The sequence below is a fragment of the Lynx rufus genome, unplaced genomic scaffold (assembly GCF_022079265.1).
Source record: "Lynx rufus isolate CCGP_SWC_20201006 ecotype Redwood Valley unplaced genomic scaffold, mLynRuf1.p SCAF_17, whole genome shotgun sequence".
Taxonomy (NCBI): Eukaryota; Metazoa; Chordata; class Mammalia; order Carnivora; family Felidae; genus Lynx; species Lynx rufus.
The window spans coordinates 40841541-40862847 of record NW_025814831.1 but is presented as its reverse complement, the minus strand read 5'-3'; the positions used below and the strand labels follow the sequence as shown (position 1 = coordinate 40862847).

At 35.1% G+C, this 21307-nt stretch overlaps 1 protein-coding gene across 1 annotated transcript in view; it reads left to right on the top strand.

Annotated features, from left to right (window-relative positions):
- The window catches only part of MNAT1 (MNAT1 component of CDK activating kinase), a 217955-nt gene that overhangs the window by 108350 nt on the left and 88298 nt on the right, over positions 1 to 21307 (top strand). The gene's annotated exons all lie outside the window — the stretch shown is intronic.

Genomic DNA, 21307 nt, shown 5'->3' with positions numbered 1-21307 from the left:
AAATCTCTATATAGGGGCGCCTGGGTGGCGCAGTCGGTTAAGCGTCCGACTTCAGCCAGGTCACGATCTCGCGGTCCATGAGTTCGAGCCCCGCGTCAGGCTCTGGGCTGATGGCTCAGAGCCTGGAGCCTGTTTCCGATTCTGTGTCTCCCTCTCTCTCTGCCCCTCCCCCATTCATGCTCTGTCTCTCTCTGTCCCAAAAATAAACGTTAAAAAAAAAAAAAATTTAAATCTCTATATATGTCATTTGAATCTTTTGTCTTCCATTTCTCTCATCATGCTTATGTTTTTCTCTACTTTCTTAAACATGTGGAGCATATTTATAATAGTTATTTTAATGTCATTGTCTGATTTCATTATCTGTTATTTCTGTGTCTGTTTCTATTGACTATTTTCTCTGAGTATGGGTCATATATTTTTGCCTTGTTTTTGAATACCTAGTAGTTAATAGTATCCCATTAAATATTTTCAGACTTTGGGGTTGTAGCTAAATTACTTATAATCTGTTAGATCCTTGCAAGGATTATTTTTAAGCATTGGGAGGGCATAGAAGACTTCAATATTAGGCTAATTTAGCTCCACTTTCAAGTTAATTTACCATTTTGAGGACTATAGTTGATGCTTCATGTATTGAGGTCTTTCTCCCTTATTTATTGAGAATATGAACTGTTCTGATAACTGTGAGCTTTGGAAATTGTTTGACCTGTTGGGTTCCAGGTTATTTTCTTGGCCTTGAGAAATTTATACTCTGTCATGATCCTATTAATACCCAGGCATAAATTAAGGATATCACTTTGTAGATTTCTAGAGGAGAAGTGGCCAAATTACAACACTCAGGCCACGTTTCACCTACCACCTGTTACTCTAACTAAAGTTTTATTGGAATTTATGTACTGTCTTTGTTTGCTTTCAAGTTTTAATGAGTTGAGTAGTTATCACAGAAATCATATGGCTTGCAAAGCCTTAAATATTTATGTGCCCTTTACAGAAAACATTTGCTGACTCCTGCTTTAGAATTTTCTCTCTGTGTAGCATTTTCCTCTCTAGTCATCTCCCCTGGCAATTATTTTTTCAACGTTTTTATTTATTTCTGGGACAGAGAGAGACAGAGCATGAACGGGGGAGGGGCAGAGAGGGAGGGAGACACAGAATCGGAAACAGGCTTCAGGCTCCGAGCCATCAGCCCAGAGCCTGACGCGGGGCTTGAACTCACGGACAGTGAGATCGTGACCTGGCTGAAGTCGGACGCTTAACCCACTGCGCCACCCAGGCGCCCCTCCCCCCTGGCAATTATAGCCACCGTGCCAGCCTCAAAGTCTGATCTCAGTCTGCTTGATTCCCCCGTTTTACTTGGGTTCCCTTCCAGATATCATGGCTTCCAAGGGGCCTCCATGCAGTAAGCTGGGACAATATAGGGCTCACCTCATTTGCTTCCCTTTCCTTGGAGATCATAGTCCTGTGCTGTCTAATCGTCAGTTCATAAAACCATTGATTCTTACATTTTTTTCAGTTTTCTAGTTGCTTAAGGTGGGGAATGGGCCAACCATTCCTTATTATAAAGTGGTCAGATGCAAGGAAAGCAGAATAATATTTTGAGATTCATTCATGTTATTTTGTATATCAAGAATTAGTTATTTTTTATTGCTATGTAGTGTTCTATTTGAATATATCAGTTTAGCAATTCTTTTATTGATGAATATCTGAGTTGTTTGTAGGTTTTGATATTAAAGCCGCTATGAACTTTCTTGTGTAAGTTATTTTATGAACCCATCTTTTAATTTCTCTTTGGTCAATATATGAGTGAAATTGCTCATTTGTGGGGTTGTTTGTTAATTTTAGAAGAAAGTGTCCATCCTTTTCCTGATAGTATTTACATAGTTTTATACTGCCATCTATAATATGAGAGTTTGGATTGTTCCACTTTTAGCCATCTTTTAGTGCTATGAGTGTTTTTAACTTTAGCTATTTTGGTGGGCGTTTAATGGCATCTTGTCATAACTTTAGTTTGTTTTTGAGGATTTTTTATTTGTTTGCCTTTTTATATCTCCTTTTATGATGTCTCTTCATATCTTTTGTCCATTTAAGTAATTGGGGTGTTTGTCATTTTATTATTGATTTGTAAAAGGCTTTAAAATATGTTGCATACAAGTCTTTTGTCAGATATCTAACACATTTCTCCCAGTCTGTAGCTCACTTTTTCATTTTCTTTTTAATTTTTTTTAACATTTATTTATTTTTGAGAGTGGGAGAGAGAGTGTGAGTGTGGGAGGGGCAGAGAGAGAGGGAGACACAGAATCCAAAGCAGGCTCCAAGCTCTGAGCTGTCAGCACAGAGCCTAATGTGGGGCTCGAACTCATGAACCGTGAGATCATGACCTGAGCTGAAGTTGGATGCTTAACTGACTGAGCCACCCATGCACCCCACTTTTTCATTTTCTTAATGGTATCTTTGATGAGCTGAAGTTTTTATTTTTAATGAAGTGTAATTTATGGAATTTTTTTCTTTTAAGGTTATTTCTTTTTGTATCTTATATAAGAAACCTTTTACTGCCCTAAAGTCACAAAGATATTCTCTCTTTTAAAAGCTTTAGAGTTTTTCCTTTTACAGATAGGTCCTTGATCCATCTTGGATTAATTTTTGTGTATGGTGTGAAGTAAGTGTTGAGGTTCATTTATTGCATATGGTCATCCTCTCATTCTAACACTATTTGCTTAAAAGACTTTCCTTTCTCTATTGAATTGCTTTACACACATTTGGTGCCTTTGTTTATAATTAATTGTTTGTAAGTAGGGTCTATTTGTGTTCATTCTATTTGGTTCTCACAACTCCTATCTTGGTTACTGTAGCTTAAATTTTATTTAATTAAATTAGTTTATTTCTTTTTATTTTTGGGGGGGGGCACCAGGAGAGGGAGAAAGAATCTTAAGCAGGTTCCATGCCCAACATAGGGCCCTATACAGGGCACAGAGCTCAATGTCACACCCATGAGATCATGACCTGAGCAGAAGTCAAGAATTGGACGCTTAACCGACTGAGCCACCAGGCATCCCTTTGGTTACTGTAGCTTAATAGCAATTCTTGAAGTCAGATAATGTAAGTCTTCTAGCTTTGTTCTTTTTCCAGATTGCTTTCTGTAGATTCAGAATTTTAGGATCAATTTGTTAATTTTTACAAAAAGGCTTGGCCATATTATGAGTGGGATTTTGTTGGTTCTATAGGTAAATTTGGGAATTGAGATCTTAATAATATTGAAGCTTGCAGTCTATGAATTTGGTGTATCTCTTTATTAATTGAGAGCCTCATTAATTTATCTCAGCAGTAATGTTTGGTTTTTAGTAGTTGACATTTCACTTACTGTCAAATTTGTCCCTTTTATATTTTATACTTTTGGATACTGTTTTTGAGGAAATAGTTATTTCAGATTTCATTTTCCTATTGCTTACTCCTAGTGTGCACTTTTTATACTGATCTTGTATCTTGTGCACATTTTACTTATTTTTAGTAGGTGCTTTTAGGTATTTTTAGGCAGTCATGTCATCTGCATGTATAGACTGTATTACTTCTTCCTTTCTGCCTTTTATTTCCTTTTCTTGCCATATTGCATTACCTGTTCCCCACCCGGTGGAGGGAATCATTTAATCTATCAGTATTATAGATTATATTAGCTGTAGAATTAGCTGTAGTGCACTGAAATTTTAAAAAGTTATGAATGGGTGTTGAATTTTGTCAAATGCTTTTTACGACATCTTTTGAAGAGTTTTCTTCTTTATATTGTTGATGTGGTGAGTTAAAAAATTGATTCATTATCAAAGTTAAATTACTTCATGCTTGTGATAAATTCTGTATGGTTATGATTTGTATTCAGTTTGTATTCAGTTTGCTATTCAGTTTGCTATTCAGTTTGCTATTATGTTTATTAAGGATTTTTGTGTCTGTATTCAGGAGGGTATTAGTTGACTGTTTTCTTTGCCTTTAGATGTCTTTGTCTGTGGTATCAGGGTAATACCATTATTATACTGATAATGTTTTTACCAGTAATGTCTACAATGGTTTTGTCAGGGTGTTTGGCCTCATTTTGAAGTGGGGTCTCGTATTCTGTATTTTGAAAGAATTTATATGAAATTGGCATTATTTCTTCTTGAATGTTTCAAATTCACTATTGAAATCATCAGGGACTTTTAATTTTGTTCATATGTAGATTATTGGTAAATTTGATTTTTATGTGAATCTGAAGAGAAACCAGAATATAATGGTAAATTTACTTTTTAAAAAGATACAAGCTATTTGAATTTTCTGGGTTTTTTTTGTAAATTTCATTTTTTTCAAGGAATTTGACCATACCTATCATCCAAGTTACATCATATTTATTGACATCAAGCTGTTTATAATAATCCCTCAAAATTCTTTTAATGCCTGTAAGTTATAGCAGTAATCCTTTAAAAATTCCTAGTATTCTAACTTGTATTTTGATCAGTCTAGCTAGAGGTTGTTGATTTAGTCAGTGAGCCATTTTTTTTTTCTTAAACAGGATTATTGAAGTATAATTTACATACAACAAAATTCACCTGTATTAAGTGTACATTTTAATGAATTTTAGGGATATTAAAGAGATATGCAGCCACAAACCACTTTTAGAGTATTTCATCATTCCAGAAATATTTCTGTGACAGTTTGCATGGAATTCTTGCTCCCACTCCCAGCCCCAGGAAACCACTCATCTGCTTTCTGTCTCTATAAAGTTGCCTTTTTTGTACCTTTTCTGTAAATGGAATTATACAATATATAGTCTTTTGAGTCTAGCTTCCTTACCTTAGCATAATGTTTTTATGCTAAGCACATGGATTTTTATGTTAGCACATGACTTTGTCTAGCTTTAGAATCATGGCAATATTGACCCCATAGACTGAGTTGGAAAATATTCTCTTCTGTGTTTTCTGGAAGAATTTGTAAAGGATTGGTATTATTTTTTTGTTAAATGTTTGATGGATTTCACCAGTAAAGCCATCTGACTTTGGCTGGTCGGCCGGCCGGCCTGCCTGCCTTCCTTCCTTCCTTCCTTCCTTCCTTCCATCCTTCCTTTCTTCCTCTTTTTCTCTCCTCTTCCTTCTTTCTTTTTCTCTCTCTTCTTTCTTCCTTCTTTCCTCTTTCTCTTTTTCTTTCTTTCTTTCTTTCTTTCTTTCTTTCTTTCTTTCTTTCTTTCTTTCTCCTTCCTTCCTTCCTTCCTTCCTTCCTTCCTTCCTTCCTTCCTTCCAAGTTAGTTAGCATATAGTGCAACAGTGATTTCAGGAGTAGATTCCTTAATGCCCTTTTCCCATTTAGCCCATCCCCCCTCCTACATCCCCTCCAGCAACCCTCTGTTTGTTCTCTGTATTAAAGAGTCTTTTATGTTTTGTCCCCCTCCCTGTTTTTATATTATTTTTGCTTCCCTCTTATGTTCATGTTTTGTATCCTAAAGCCCTCATATGAGTGAAGTCATACAATATTTGTCTTTCTCTGACTCACTAATTTTGCTTGGCATAATACCCTCTAGTTCCATCCACGTAGTTGCAAATGGCAAGTTTCATTCTTTTTGATTGCTGAGTAATACTCCAGTGTGTGTGTGTGTGTGTGTGTGTGTGTGTGTGTGTGTGTATGCCACATCTTTATTTGTTCATCCATTGGTGGACATTTGGGCTCTTTCCATACTTTGGCTATTGTCGATAGTGCTACTATAAACATTGGGGTGCATGTGCCCCTTTGAAACAGCACACCTGTATCCCTTGAATAAATACCTAGTAGTGCAATTGCTGGGTCATAGAATAGTTCTATTTTTAAATTTTTGAAGAACCTCCATACTGTTTTCCAGAGTGGCTGCACCAGTTTGCGTTCCCATCAGCAGTGCAAAAGAGAGCGTCTTTCTCTGCATCTTCACCAACATCTGTTGTTGCTTGAGTTGTTAATGTGAGCCATTCTGACAGGTGTGAGGTGGTATCTCATTGTGGTTTTGATTTGTATTTCCCTGATGATGAGTGATGTTGAGCATGTTTTCATGTGTGGATTGGTCATCAGGATGTCTTCTTTGTAGAAGTGTCAATTCGTGTCTTTTGCCCATTTCTTCACTGGATTATTTGTTTTTTGGGTGTGGAGTTTGATAAGTTCTCTATAGATTTTGGATATGATCTGACTTTGGCTTTTCTTAATGGGAGGATTTCTAAGTACTGTTTTAATTTCTTTACTTAGTATAGATCTATTCAGACTTTTTCTTTTCGTTTTTCTTTTTTCTTTCTCTTCCTCCCTTATTCTCCTCACTCTTTCCCTTCTTTTAGTAATTTCAGTCTTCCTAGGAATTAGTCAGTTTCATCTAAGTTGAATATTTCTAGGGTCAAGAGAGATCTTTCCTTTTTCATTTCCTATTGTGGTAGTTTGTCTCTTCTCTTTTTTTCCTTTGGTCAGTGAAGCTCACAGTGTGACATTTTTGTCGATATTTTCCAAAGAACCAACCTTGGTTTTATTGACTTTTTTTCTATTGTTTTTCTGATGTCTATTTTAGTGATTCCCATTTTATTTTATTAATATAATTTTTTATTTTTATTTTTATTTTGAGAGACAGAGGGTGAGTGGGGGAGAAGCAGAGAGGAAGGGAGAGAGAGAGAGAGATTCCCAACCCTGCTCTGTGTGGTCAGGACAAAGAGCCTGACATGGGTCTCAAACTCATGAAACTGCAAGATCATGACCTGAGCTGAAATCAGGAGTTGGACGCTTGACTGAGTCACCCAGGCTCTGTTGATTTCTGTTTTTGTATTATATCATTTCTTTTACTTACTTTGGGTTTACTTTGCTCTTTTTTGCTAGTTTCTTAAGGTGGGCACTTGGATTATTTGAGAGTTTTCTTCTTTTCTGATATGGGCATTTAAATATATAAACCTGTGTACTGCTTTAATTGCACTAATATGTCATATTTTTATTTTTATACATTTGAAAACCTTTTTCTTTGTTTCTTTTTGTCTTTTAAGACTGTTTTGTCATTAGGGTAGCTTCTCTGGCTCTCTCATAGTTATTGTTTCTATAGTTTATCTTGTTTCACATTTTTTCTTTCAATCTATTTTATGCCTTGATTCTAAGGTGTGTTTCTTATGGGCAGCGTATAGTTGGATCTTATTTCTCCAATTTGACAATGTTTTCTTTTTAAAAAAATTTTTTTTTGACGTTTATTTATTTTGGAGACAGAGAGAGACAGAGCATGAATGGGGGACGGTCAGAGAGAGAGGGAGACACAGAATCCGAAACAGGCTCCAGGCTCTGAGCTGTCAGCACAGAGCCTGACGCGGGGCTCGAACTCACGGACTGTGAGACCGTGACCTGCGCTGAAGCCGGTGCTCAACCGACTGAGCCACCCAGGCGCCCCTTGACAATCTTTTCTTAATGTTATTATCAGTATGGTTTGATTTACACCAGCCATTTTGATATTTGATTTCTGTATATATCATAGTCCTTTTTGGTCCCCTCTTCTGGTTTATTGCTTCCTTTTGTGTTAAATAGACATTTTTTTTTGGTACACATTGTAATTCTTTTTTTACTATGCATATTTTTTGCTATGCATATTTTTTGTTATATTTTAGTCGTTACAATATGTATCTTAATTTATTATAAACAACTTCATATTATACTAATTTAGTACCAGTAATATTGAATCTTTGATAGATTAGGTCTCTTTCATCTTGTACACTGTTATTGTGGTATATGTTATGTTTTACATTACAAACCCAACCATATAATCTTACCATTTTTTTGCAGTTATTTTTAAAATCATTTAAGAGATGAAAAGAGGAAGAAATGTTTTCATTGAGTCTTTTATATGTACTGATGTAATTACCTAAAATTGTTCCTTATTTCTTTGTGAGAATTTAAATTATTGCCTGCTATCATTGCTTTGTGGCTTGAAGGACTTTTTTATTTTTTTTTATTTTTTTTTTTGAGTTTGGGGAGGTTTATTAGTTTCCTAGGACTGCCCTAACCAAATACCACAAACTTGAGTGGCTTAAAACAACAGAAATCAAGTCTGACAGTTCTGGAGGCTTAGAAGTCTGAAATCAAGGTGTTGGCAAGACCATGATCTTTCTGAAGGCTCTAGGAAAGAATCTTTCCTTGCTCCTTCCTAGCTTTTGGTGGCTCCTAGGAATTTTGGCATTTCTTTGCTGGTAGCCACATCACTCCAGTGTGTGCAAGTGTTTTCACATGGGTTTCTTGAAGGACTTCTTTAGGTTTTTGTTTTTTGTTTTGTTTTTCTTCTTATTTTTCTTCTTTTTTTCTAATAGCATGTTTACTAGCAACAGTTTTTGTTTATTTGGAAATACCCTTTATTTTGTCCCTGTTTTGTTGGTTAGTTTAGTTGGGGAAAAAAACAAGTCTTAGTTGACACTATTTTTCTCTCAGCACTTTGAATACATCATTCCACTGTATTCTGATTTCCATGACTTCTTTCTTTCTTTTAAAAAAAATTTTTTTTTAATGTTTGTTTATTTTTGAGAGAGAGAGTGAGTGAGCGAATGAGCACGGGAGGGGCAGAGAGAAAGGGAGATTGAATGTCAATCAGGCTCCAGGTCGGGTCTTAAAGCTGTCAGCGCAGAGCCTGATGCAGGGCTCAAACTCAGGAACCACAAGATCGTGACCTGAGCTGAAGTGAAGTTGGACGCTTAACCGACAGAGCCACCGAGGTGCTCCTGATTTCCGTGATTTCTAATGAGAAGTCAGCTGGTAATCTTTTTGGGGTTTCCTTGTATGTAAGGAGCCATTTTTTTTTTTTTTTTTTTTTTTTGCTGCTTTCAAGATTTTGTCTTTCTACATTTGTAGGGCTCATTAGAGCTTCAACTTTCCTAACGTTATCACCTAGTTTTTTGGCTTTAGGAGTAAATTTAGAAAGGAGAATTCCATAGATTTTCATTGTGTTTTAAAAATACTTATATCCTAAACTTATTTTTTATATGTTTGTCTTTTCCTCAAGTTTTCACAACTTTGTAATTCAATAATACTTGTTTGAGGAGAGGCTACTTAAGCATCTTTGCTAGTGGGAATTGGTAGTAGTGTTTTCATTTTTTTTTTTCTTATTTCATGTTGTGGCATTATGTACTGTTGTTTTCAGATTTTCCTCCTGCCTCATGAGATTTTATACATATAGACCTATATATTCTTATTTTCCATATATTTGTCAGATAGAAATCCCATGTTTAAAAATAAGGCTTATAGTAATACAAAGTATTGGCTTTTCTTAAGGAATATCTAATTTTGTATTTTCCTCTTGATGAATATTGAATGATAAACTTTAAGGCTATGTAAAAGACACCAATAGTTTATTTGATATTTGTATTGAGGCATGTATTAGTCTCTTTAGGAATTTATGTTTATAAATGTTTAGCTCTGGGCTCTGTCATTGTAACAAGTAACATCTAGGACTAGATACCCAATGAGTATCTTAATTTTGCTGTGTTATACTCTTAGAAGTATTACGGTCAGCAATAAGCAAGCATCAGAAAGAAGGAAAGTGGGACAAGGAAAAGAAAAAGACTCAAACTAAAAAAAGACGGCAGGGTAATAAAAATAATAAAATGTCTTAAGCATTGTTTGTTTTGGATAGTTTTCTTGTTAAGCACATGGAAATACTTTGCACATTTGAGAATTACTGACTTCCTATATGCTATTTTTGAGAAACAGCAAGTCATTCATATAATATAAACACAATTATGATTATTTTGCTGGAACTTTTTGTATCTGGGACTTACTTTTTTTTAAATGTTTATTTATTTATTTGGAGAGAGAGAGAGCGAGAGAGCGAGCACAAGCAGGGAAGGAGCAGAGAGAGGGAGAGAATCCCAAGCAGGCTCCCCGCTGTCAGCATGGAGCCTGATGTGGAGTTCTATCTCACGAACTGTGAGATCATGACCTGAGCCAAAATCGAGTTTGATGCTTAACTGAGCAAGCCACCCAGGCACCCCTAGGCTTACTTTTTCAAAAGATAAGTAATGGTGACATTTTTCACATCAGATTATGACAATATATTTGGAGGATCATAAACAAATTTAAATTGAATGGTGCTAATGCAAATAAATGGTAGACATTCATTCAAAACTTTTTGACTATTTGTAGCCTTGATGAGTTATATTCTGCTCTAAAAATGAATGTTATTAAATAGGAATGGACTTTAGGATGCATCTTAAGTCAGTAGAGTGAATTTTGAAATGCCTATGGTGCTAGATTTCTATATTTGTAGTCATATTAAAAGATACTGTAATTGAATAGTATTTTATATCATTTAATATACTTGTATATAAATATGCAGTATGAATGAATATTACTAGTCCTAACTCCCCCTTTTTAAACAGCTATTTTCTGTAAGCCCAGCAGGAAACCAGGAGTCAGAGTGAGAATACAAGCTTTCAGAGTCTTAGTTCATTTCTTTTTTCATTTCCAGTGTCTCTTGACTTAAACATGAAAAGTAGGAGAGAAATGGATAAAGACAGAAATGAAAGAAGAAAAAGAATTTGTTATAAAAAGTAATGTTAGACCTGAACCAACCATATTGTTAGTGGTAGGCATTCCAAATTGCCCTTGTGTATGCTTAGGTTCTTGAGTGAGGATTATTGATAATGCTATGGCTCTGTAAAATAGTCTTTTTATTTGTGTATTATTGATTTTAGTTTTAGAAGTTAGAGCCATAAATGTAATTGCCTATTTGTGATGCAAAGCCTGTTACCTTGAAATGGTGAAAGAATGTTGCATACTTTTTCACTGCTGTCACCAGTTCTAGCAAAATTCCATTATGTTATATCAAAGGCTATCAGACTTTCCCCTGTGTTGTATGTAGTAGCAAGTTGCACTTTTCCAGTAAGAGCATTTGAGTTGAGAAAGTAATAGGGAGTAATTGTAGCTTCCTGTCATTCTGTTCAGTGTTACAGAAAGTGCCATTTTTTTATTGCCTTTTTACAAAAGATAGGCAGGATAGCAGTGTGATTAGGGATAGATAAAGGTTTTAATGTCAGACTGAGTGGGTTCAAATTCTGGCTCTGTGAGTTAATGCTTCTAGGACATAGGTAAATAACCTTATTCATTTGGAATAATAATAAACCTTATTCATTGGAAGGTACCTTGCAGTGTGGCATTTTTAACAATGAAATGAAAGTAAGCTCAGAAGATTTTTTTTATTTATTAAAATAATTTTTAAAAATGTTTTATTTATTTTTGAGAGAGAGAGAGTCCTAGTGGGGGTGGGGCAGATAGAGAGGGAGATGCAGAATCTGAAGAAGGTCTAGGCTGTGAGCTGTCAGCACAGAGCCTGGCATGGGGCTTGAACTCACGAACTGTGAGACCATGACCTGAGCTGAAGTCGGATGCTCAACTGACTGAGCCACCCAGGCACCCCTCACAGAAGATTTTTTGAATGATTTTCTTAGATATTATCAATTATAAAAACAAACTCTTTTCCAGATCTAATTTAGTAGTTCTTCCATAGATTACATAGTAGATGATTTTTTTTTTTGAAGTGAGGAAGCTGACAATAAGAAAATAAAGGAGGAGAATGATTCAGTGACTAATTCCAAATATAAGGTAAATCTTAGGACTAGATATAGAATTGCCCAAAATTTTAAGCAGTCTAAAGACAAAGGGAAAATCATCTATTCTAAATTATAAATAGGCTATAGGAAATAATGGTATACTTCATCAAAAAGTATTAATGACTCTAAGTCATTGAAGGATGACTCAAAGATAATTTCATTTTGCAGATAAGGAACCCTAAAAGTAACTGTATTCTTTATTGGGTTCACATTTTATATGAATTTCTATTGAGCAGATATTGACTGGTGAATATATTAAAAAAACAAACTTTGGTCTGGCCATCAGTTGGAATTATTGGAAGCAGAAATCAAGAATTCAGATTGTTTGGGTGCTTGGGTGGCTCAGTTGGTTGTGCATCCAGCTTTTGGCTTTGGCTCAAGTCATGATCCCAGAGTCATGGGATTGAGCCCTGCATTGGGTTCTGTGCTGAGTGTGGAACCTGCTTGTGATTCTCTCTCTCTCCCGCTGCCCCTCTCCCCTGCTGCCACTCTCTTTCTCTTAAAAAAAAAAAAAAAGAAAGAAAAAAGGCAGAGTAAGTCGTCAGGTCAAAGCCTTAGATCAACTCATAGTGAAGAAACAATCTGGTGTTTTCTTTACTAAAATAACTGTAGATTAAGAAGCTTCCTAAGTATTTATGAATTTGTGTTTTCTTTTTTTTTTTAATGTTTTTATTTATTTTTGAGACAGAGACAGAGCATGAGCAGGGGAGGGGCACAGAGAGGGAGACACAGAATCCGAAGCAGGCTCCAGGCTCCCAGCTGTCAGCACAGAGCCTGACGTGGGGCTTGAAGTCACAGACTGTGAGATCATGACCTGAGCTGAAGTCGGACACCCAATCGACTGAGCCACCCAGGCATCCCTCCCCCCCCAATTTTTTTTAATGTTCATTTTTGAGACAGAGTGTGAGTTGGGGAGGGGCAGAGAGAGAGGGAGACACAGAATCCGAAGCAGGCTCCAGGCTCTGAGCTGTCAGCACAGAGCCCGATGCGGGGTTTGAACTCATGAATTATGAGATCATGACCTGAGCTGAAGTTGGATGCTTAACCAACTGAGTCACCCAGGCGTCCCTTAAAGATTTTTTTTTTTAAGTTTATTTATTTATTTTGAGAGAGCATGAGTTGCGGCGGCGGGGCGGGGGGGGCGTGGATAGATTACTATTAGTATGGTGATAGATGTCAATTCATTTTTCTCAGAACATAATCTTTCTTCAGTAAGAATCATGTATTCTTGAAAGTCTGAGACAAACTGAAGAGAAGTTCTAATTTAACTTTTATAAAAAATATTGTGGTTTGTGTGTATTAATATATGTGTAGAATTTTATCTTTGTCCTTTATATTTCATCTCTCCATTTATTTAGGTGTGTACTTTTATGCATTTGTTTGGGTCCAGAGGCATATTTATAGACTATTTTATTGCTTTGTCCTACCTTTGTACATGTGACGTGTTTAGCCATTGACAGGGATATTGAAGCAGGGATTAAAAAATCCAGTGACTGCTAAGACTGGATGTGATCTTTAACATCCTGTCTACTGAGAGTCTCTGAATTTCATTTATAGACACTCATGTTTTGCCCAGGGTTTCTATCTTCCTTTCCCAGTCCTTATCATGGTACTCCAATGGAGTCTTGGGGAAAATGTTAATGCTTGTTCAGAATCTGTTTTTTTATGTAGGAAAATATGAAGATGAAAAAATTTGGCCCAGGTAATTTGTTGACACTTATTAAAAATACGAAAACAGTAAGCAAGATATAAAATGATGAGTGAATATTTCTTAGCCCATGACTTTAACCGGCAACTGCTGTTTTGTATTTTGTTCCAGAAAAAAAAGTTTTACAAGTGTTCTTTTTAAAAGCAATAATAATCTAATAAAAACCAGATGTCCACTAAGCAAAATCATGCAATGCAATTTCTTTCCTCCTAACACCTTAGTGATATCAGGAAGTTTTGATTGCAGTGAGATGCAGGTTGGTGACTTCAGATCAGGGGAGCACATTAGGAGTAAGTTCAAGTGGAGTGTTTCCAATTAGGAGCTTAGTATTACAGTGTTGCAGGCACATATAATACCTGGGAGAAGCACTGGGTTCTGGGTAAGAGTGCAAAAGGCAGAATGGGAGAAGTTAAATTTCAGCGATTTAGAATTTGTGCCTAAGGCCAGGATTGCGCCCAGAAAAGGTGAGACAAACTTTTCTTTGTTTTCTCTCTTAAATTTCTCCCAAGGCTCAAGACTGAATTTATAATTAGATGTGATAATTAATGTGTTTTATGTATTATTAGTTTAGGTTTTGTTGTTTTTTTTTTAACCATCATTCACAACTTTGTTTTTGTAGGAAGATGTTTTGAATTCTAACTTCTAGGCCAACTTTTGTTGGATTACCATTCACGTGTTGATGATTGCCTGTGGTGATTTTATGTGGTAATAGTGACTAAGAGATGGTGCCAAATAGTCCTCATCTTCATGAAGATGATGATACAGTAGTAGTAGAAATAATAATTGGTAGCATTTTGTAGACCCTTGACTCTCTGTCCTTTAAATACATTTTATTTGATCCTTTAAAATAATTTTACAGATGAAACTTGCTTAAGGTAGAGCTGGGATTGGACTCTTTAGACTCCAAAGCCCATGTATTTAACATTGGTTTTTATAAGGGGGCACATGATACGGGGAATTTAAAACAATAGGGTGTTAATAGGCAGATAGCATGTGTGCTTGCATTCTTTTCTAGAAAAATGAGATATAGGTGGGAAAGCTGTTATAGCATAAAGAACCACAATAAATGGAGACTGGGATTGTTCTTACAGCTGCTTTAAGTTATTTGGACATTAAACTGGGTTAACCTGCTTGATATTGCCACTATGGGTTCTTTGGATGTTACTTTTAATTACAATTTTGACTTAATCAGGAGTAGTTTTGGAGGGGCGCCTGGGTGGTTCAGTCAGTTGAGCATCCCAACTCTTGATTTCAGCTCAGGTCATGATCTCACAGTTTGTGGGATCAAGCCCCATGTCAGTTTCACAATGACAGTGTGGAGCCTGGTTGGGATTCTCTCTCTCCTCTCATTCTGCCCCTCCCCACCCCCTGCTCTTTCTCTTTTTTCTCTCTCAAAATAAATAAATAAACATTTTAAAAAATGAGGAGTTTTGGATATTATGGAAACTGTGAAGCCCCACATGCATTTCAAAATGAGTTAGAGAGCTTAGGCATTTAAGAAATACCACCAGTGTTGACATAGTATTAGAACATTGTGTAAAATCAGGTTTGAGACATTTTTTACATATTTGATTCATCTTTTATAGTTATTTATATTGATTTTTATGTTGCCTCATGTGGTGTAGATTAATACAATGAATTAAACTGGTTAGTAATTTTCTTGCATGCTAATTATATCTATTTAAAGATGTAATGCTTGCAGTAACACTTAAAATTTAATATAATTCATCTTTTTCTGAAAGATTATATATTTTGAGAAAAAATGTTTTGTTTCAGTGATGAATAAAAAAATGTCCCAACTCATAAACTTCTACTTGTCTGCCCTAGACAAGGAGAGAAAGTATTAGGGATATAAACTGTTTAAAACATCTTTTCTTAGAACTGCAACAACATGAATATGTTGCTTAAAATGTTAAACTTTAGTGAAAGAAATTCTTATTTAACTCTTCAGTTATGTTGCCTTTACAAAATAAATTTGGTTCCATCTATGAACATGTCTGTTTCTCTCACTGTCAAACCCCTTATTCCTACAAACGTATCAGATTTTTTTCACTATTAAAAAATCAGTTCAGTAGTCAATTAAAAAAATTTAATTTTAGGGGCGCCTAGGTGGCTCAGTCCATCGAGTGTCTGACTTCTGCTCAAGTGATGATCTCATGGTCCGTGGGTTTGAGCCCCGCATTGGGCCCTGTGCTGAATGCTTGCTCGGAGCCTGGAACCTGCTTCAGATTTTGTGTCTACTCTCTCTGCCCCTCCTCCACTCATGCTCTGTCTCATTCTGTCTCTCAAAAATAAATAAATGTAAATTAAAAAAATTTTTTAATTAATTTTATTTTTTAATTAATTTTTTTATTCCAGTAAAATACACATAATATTTACCTTTTAAACCATTTTTAAGTGTACAGTTCAGTGGTATTAAATACATTAATATTGTGGTGCAACAATCACCACCATCAGTCTCCATAACTCTTCCTTCTGTAAAACTGAAACTTTATGCCCATTAAAAGGTACTCCCGCCTCCTCTATAGGTGTAACAGACTTTTTTTAAAAATTGTTTTTATGCTTACTAGTAATGAAAAAATGAAAATTCAGAGCAAGGAAATATTCACCTGAATCAACATATTTTAGTTTCCTTTATGTTAAGCAATTAGCTGATAAGCTAGTTTGAACCTGACTTCCAGGATAGAATACTTTTGAGGTTATATTAATTTCTTTGTTTTCAACAAGGACAGTCTTGATGATAGATCAATTAGCAAGTCCTGAAGAATTAATGTAAATGGTGTGGTAATTCCTGTTATAAGAGATACTTCTTAGAACTCATGAAACTCCTCCTTCCCCCAGGGTATCACATCTACTGTTGAATTGAGGAAGTAGCCTGGCAGAGTCCTGTGTATCTGAGCTCAGTTCAGAATTGTTTAGAATGGGAAGTGTTTTTAAAGCACTATGGAAAGCTAATTAAAATTGAACTTTGAAATAAAGAAAACACAAAACAGTGTAAAAGTAAAGGTTAATGTTTTCTCTCAAATGTTTTTAGAAGATCTATATGAGAGTACTACACTTTTTAACCTGTTTTCTTAAAGTATAGATCATTGAAGACATATTTATTACTTAATTGCATTGACTTTGCTAAAACAGCAAGGCAGGTAATTATCTTTAGGTCTGAGTATTAGAAGTATTTTTTTTTAACATTTATTTATTTTTGAGACAGAGAGAGACAGAGCACGAACGGGGGAGGGTCAGAGAGAGAAGGAGAAACAGAATCCGAAACAGGCTCCAGGCTCTGAGCTGTCAGCACAGAGCCCGATGCGGGGGCTTGAACTCACGGGCCACGAGATCATGACCTGAGCTGAAGTCGGACGCTTAACCGACTGAGTCACCCAGGCACCCCAGAAGTATTATTTTTGAATAATATTAAGAGACTAAATTTAATATCTCTTAGTACATATGCTTTGTGTGTTGTTGGCTTTTTCCTAACATAAAATGAATCTCAATATGCCGTATGATTGATGACAAATAAGAAACTCTGCAATTAAGAGAAGATCTGTTTATTTAAGAACTCTCAAAGGCTGTAAAAGATTATACTTGGCTATATGTGAAGGATAAATGTTGTGCAATAATGCCCCTGAGTTCCCCTTTTATAATAAATCTCAGCTGTGTGTTCAGCATAAGGGCTCAGTGCCAAAAAGAACAGGTTCAACTTGTCTGTGAGGATTTGCACCACAGTAAAGTGCACAACTGCTTTTGTAGAGGTCACTGTAGAGGTCACAGGCATGTACAGTTGAATGAAAGCAACTTTAAAAACATAGTAGAACAGATAGTGTTAAGATTCAAGAATCAGTGTTAATTTAAAACATTAAAAGGGGAGAAAATCATAAGAATCCTTACGTACATTTTTCACTTTATACGTTTTCAAATGGATTTCAAACAATTTCTTTGGCACCTTGGGCCAGCATATTTTAGAAGAACTTCATGAACACTTTAATAGTAATTGTCCAGACTTGGAAACATTGAGTATTTTAATGTTTGTTAATGTCTGAGCAGTGCTCTGAACAGAGTTCATATAATAAAGGTAGAATATGACCATAGTAGAATGAAGTGTGTGTGTGTGTGTGTGTGTGTGTGTGTGTGTGTGTGTGTGTATTGGGGGTGGGTGCAGAGGAGTGTGGGTAAATTCTAATGAAAATACAGATGTGATCTAAAGGAGAATGCTTCCAAGGGTTGTATTTCTCCTCAGCTTATTATTGAGAGATTTAAAATTAACAACAACAACAACAACAACAAAGAAAATGCTGTCTTATATGACTCATTCCCTCCAGATATCTCACAAATACTTTCATATATTTGTGGTAAGTAGAAATAACTTAGAAATAGCAGAAATAGCAGGCAGAGAGACTATAGGACCCATGACTCCAGCCGGTGCAAGTTTTGAGTTTAGTATAATGAACACCAGAAAATGATAAAACTAAGTAATTACATAGATGCAGAGCTTACCTAGAATTGTGTTTTACCCAGAGTTGTATTTGGTCATAGAGTGACTGTTTCTTTTTTTTTCTTTTCCTTTTTCTTTCTCTTTTTTTATTTAAATGTGATGAAAATGGCAGGCAGCCATTGTTTTCAGTATTGAGATTAATTAGTAATCTGTTGGAATATGCTTCAGCAAATGCAGCTGATTGGCAGTAGCACCTGTCTCAGCAACTGGTAGAATGTTCGTGCTTTCATCAAGCCTGTAATTTCCAGAAGGGCTTCAAAGCTGTGTTCATTAAAGTCTCCCATACTAATCACTTTCTTTGTCCTCTGGGGCACTTTTACTAAATGTACCTTTCTATTTTTATTTATTTATGTATGTATTTATGTATGAAGGTTATAAAATAAAGTTAATTTTTTAAATTTAAAAACTAAAATGATGTGATAGTCTGTGTACTATTATATTTGTGGAACCATCATTTATGCTTAGTGAACACATAATGTTCCCAGGTGAAAAATTTACAAATATTGTGATTTCTGTGCATTGCTTTTGTAATTCATATCACAAACATAAAACTTATCTGCCAATTATGAAAAATTGTGTGTTAAAATATAGTACAAATGTGATTTAAAGGATGGATTATTATAGTCAGCTTTCTAGGAAGGTAGTTTATTTCTACATTGTTAGGAAGTATTCTTTCTAGTTGAAATAGTCTTTCTGGTTCACATTTCAAAATATATTTAATTTACATGGATTTATAGACAAGGCACCAATTTGTATTGTTGTTTGAGAAAGGTAGTATTTTTGCTTGTTATGAAAAGAAGTATGAAATGCTGAGAGAGTATTGAAAAAGGATGAAGAAAAAAGTAAAAAAATATGAGGCACATATTTCAGCACAGGTGAAAGTTATGTCATTCTAAATGTATTATGGAAAAGGTGAACATGAATATTTTCCAAAAGTAAAGTTATATGTTTTAATGAACTACGGTAACTTTCATTTAAAAAGCACCTATATACTGGGGCATCTGGGTGGCTCAGTCGGTTAAGGGTCTGATTTCAGCTCAGGTCATGATCTCATGGTTTGTGAGTTCAAGCCCTGAGTCGGGCTCTGTGCTGACAGCTCAGAGCCTGGACCCTGCTTTGGATTCTTTGTCTCCCTCTCTGCCCCTCCCCTGCTTGCAGTCTGCCTCTCTTTCTCTCAAAAATAAACAAACATTAAAAAAAATTTTAGAAAGCACCTATATGCCAATATTTTTAAAAAATGAGCACTTCCTAATTTATGTTTCATAAATATAAAGACATATTGTTAACTGCTTGAAAATAGAATCAGTTCTGGTGGTGTATCCTTTCTATCATGTCTTCACAGTGCCTAATATCCACTAAATGTTTGGATAAATAACTGAATTTTCATATTGTAGTCCTGCAGTAGAAGAGTGCTTGGTGGATTCTGGCAGTATAGAGTTTAAAATCTGGGTAGCTTACTTGGCCTCCGGAAACATCAGTTTCTTTTCCTGTAAATAGGCATAATAAAACTTATTTCAAATGTATATGGAGTGCCCAACCCAGTGCATGGCATATGGTAGATGTTTAGTAACTATTTCTGTGTCCTTTGCATGGAACCCCGCTGCTAATAATCACATTCCATATCTGTGTGACTTTAGTAAAAAGGCAAAACTGCAAGTGAAAAGGGAATCACAGAATCCTAAACATTCTATTCTATTCTATTCTATTCTGCATTTAGAAGGTAGAGCTACAGGTGCCTGGCTGGATCACCTGGTGGAGCATGTGACTGCTGGTTGGTTCAAGCCCCATGTTGGTTGTGGCGATTGCTTAAAAAAAAAAAAAAATATATATATATATATTTATATTTATATTTATATTTATATTTATATTTATATTTATATTTATATTTATATTTATATTTATATTTATATTTATATTTATATTTATATTTATATTTATATTTATATTTATATTTTATATATATATTTCATATATATATATATTTTTTAAAGAATGTAGATCTAACTGCATGGTGGTTTTTGTGAAGGTAGTGGTGGTGCTGGTGATGGTAGTAGTGGTGTGTATTTGAGGAAGGTAGATTGGGGTGGTTAGGGTATTCATAGTATTTGTTATTTCCTTTTAGAACAGAAGGAAGGATAAAGTCAGTTCCAGCTTGGCTAAATCTTTTACTTATTTTCCACAATGGGAATGGCACAGTAACTATTCATTCTGTAGTTAAATGCCCTCACATAGCACCAGATTTGTAATGTGGTTTTTGGGGAGCATGACTTGGAGTAGGGGATTGGAGTGAGTGGGATGGCCTGGGTCACTACAAAACATTTGTTCATTCGTGAAGCAAGCATTCCTAATATGTACCAAGCACTCTACTAGGCACAGAAGGTTTAGTTCTAGATAAAATATGATCTTTTGAATTATTCAGTCTCTATTTTGGTATAAAGAAGCTTTCTGCTATCTTTTCACTAAAAAATATTTCTGCTTCAGAAGACTAATAATAGTACTATGCGATACTTTTTGTTTTACTAATATAATAATACTAATATTTGTAGAGAACTCTAAGCAACTTTCTTCTTTTATTACATTCAGAAAATGTAGACTTACATGTAAGTTGTCATTATTATTAGTTACTTAAAAGTTCACCTAAAGTGCCAAGATAAGATTTCTTTCTGGAAACTATTTTTGTAATTACTAAAAGTAAATGAACTAAAATGCTATATGCCTGAAAAGTTTTAAAAATTTCTGGCAAATTCTGTTTTTCTTAAAATTAATGCAGACTCTTTTAAGGAGGCAGGTTTTGTCTCACCAAATAGTCTCCTTGATGTTTTTCTTTTCTGATCTTTTTATAGAAACAGATATGATTTGCTGGACACTCTGTCCTCTTGGCAATGAATGGTAGTTCAGTAGCAAGACAAGCATCAGAGAAAGAATGTAAAAATAATACTTTTCAACACTGCCTCATTTATCAGTGGCTAAGGAAAAAAAAAACCTGGAACCACAAAAATAAAACAAAATAAAGTCTCTTCCTTAGACCCTACTTTGTTTTTTAAGCTACCGCCATATCTATTTTCATTTTATCTTATGATTTGATGAAAATAATAATCATGTTTGCTCAATGTTTCAACTTCTTCAATCCTCATTCTTTCCTCTATCATTTATATTCTGGCTCCTACTTTTGCTACTGTCCTGAAGCTGCTCTTGGTATTGAAATTCCCTTCACTAGAAATGCTCTTTCTTCCCTTCCATTTCAGCCCCATTTGGCCTTCATAGCCCATCTCAAATGTCATTTTTTCTCCATGAATTCAATTGAATGAACATTTAAATACTTGTCATCTTCAGCCAAGTCGTATCATATCATATCATATGTACATTTAACTTATTTGAATTCAACTGAAGTTGAAAACAACACAAAACTGGGAGAAAAATAGCAAATAATTCTTCTTTCTTCAGTAAAAAAAAAAAAAAAAAAAAATTAAAACAACATGGTTGCCAAAAGCAAGCCAACTGCTTCTTCTGGTTTTCCATAGAATA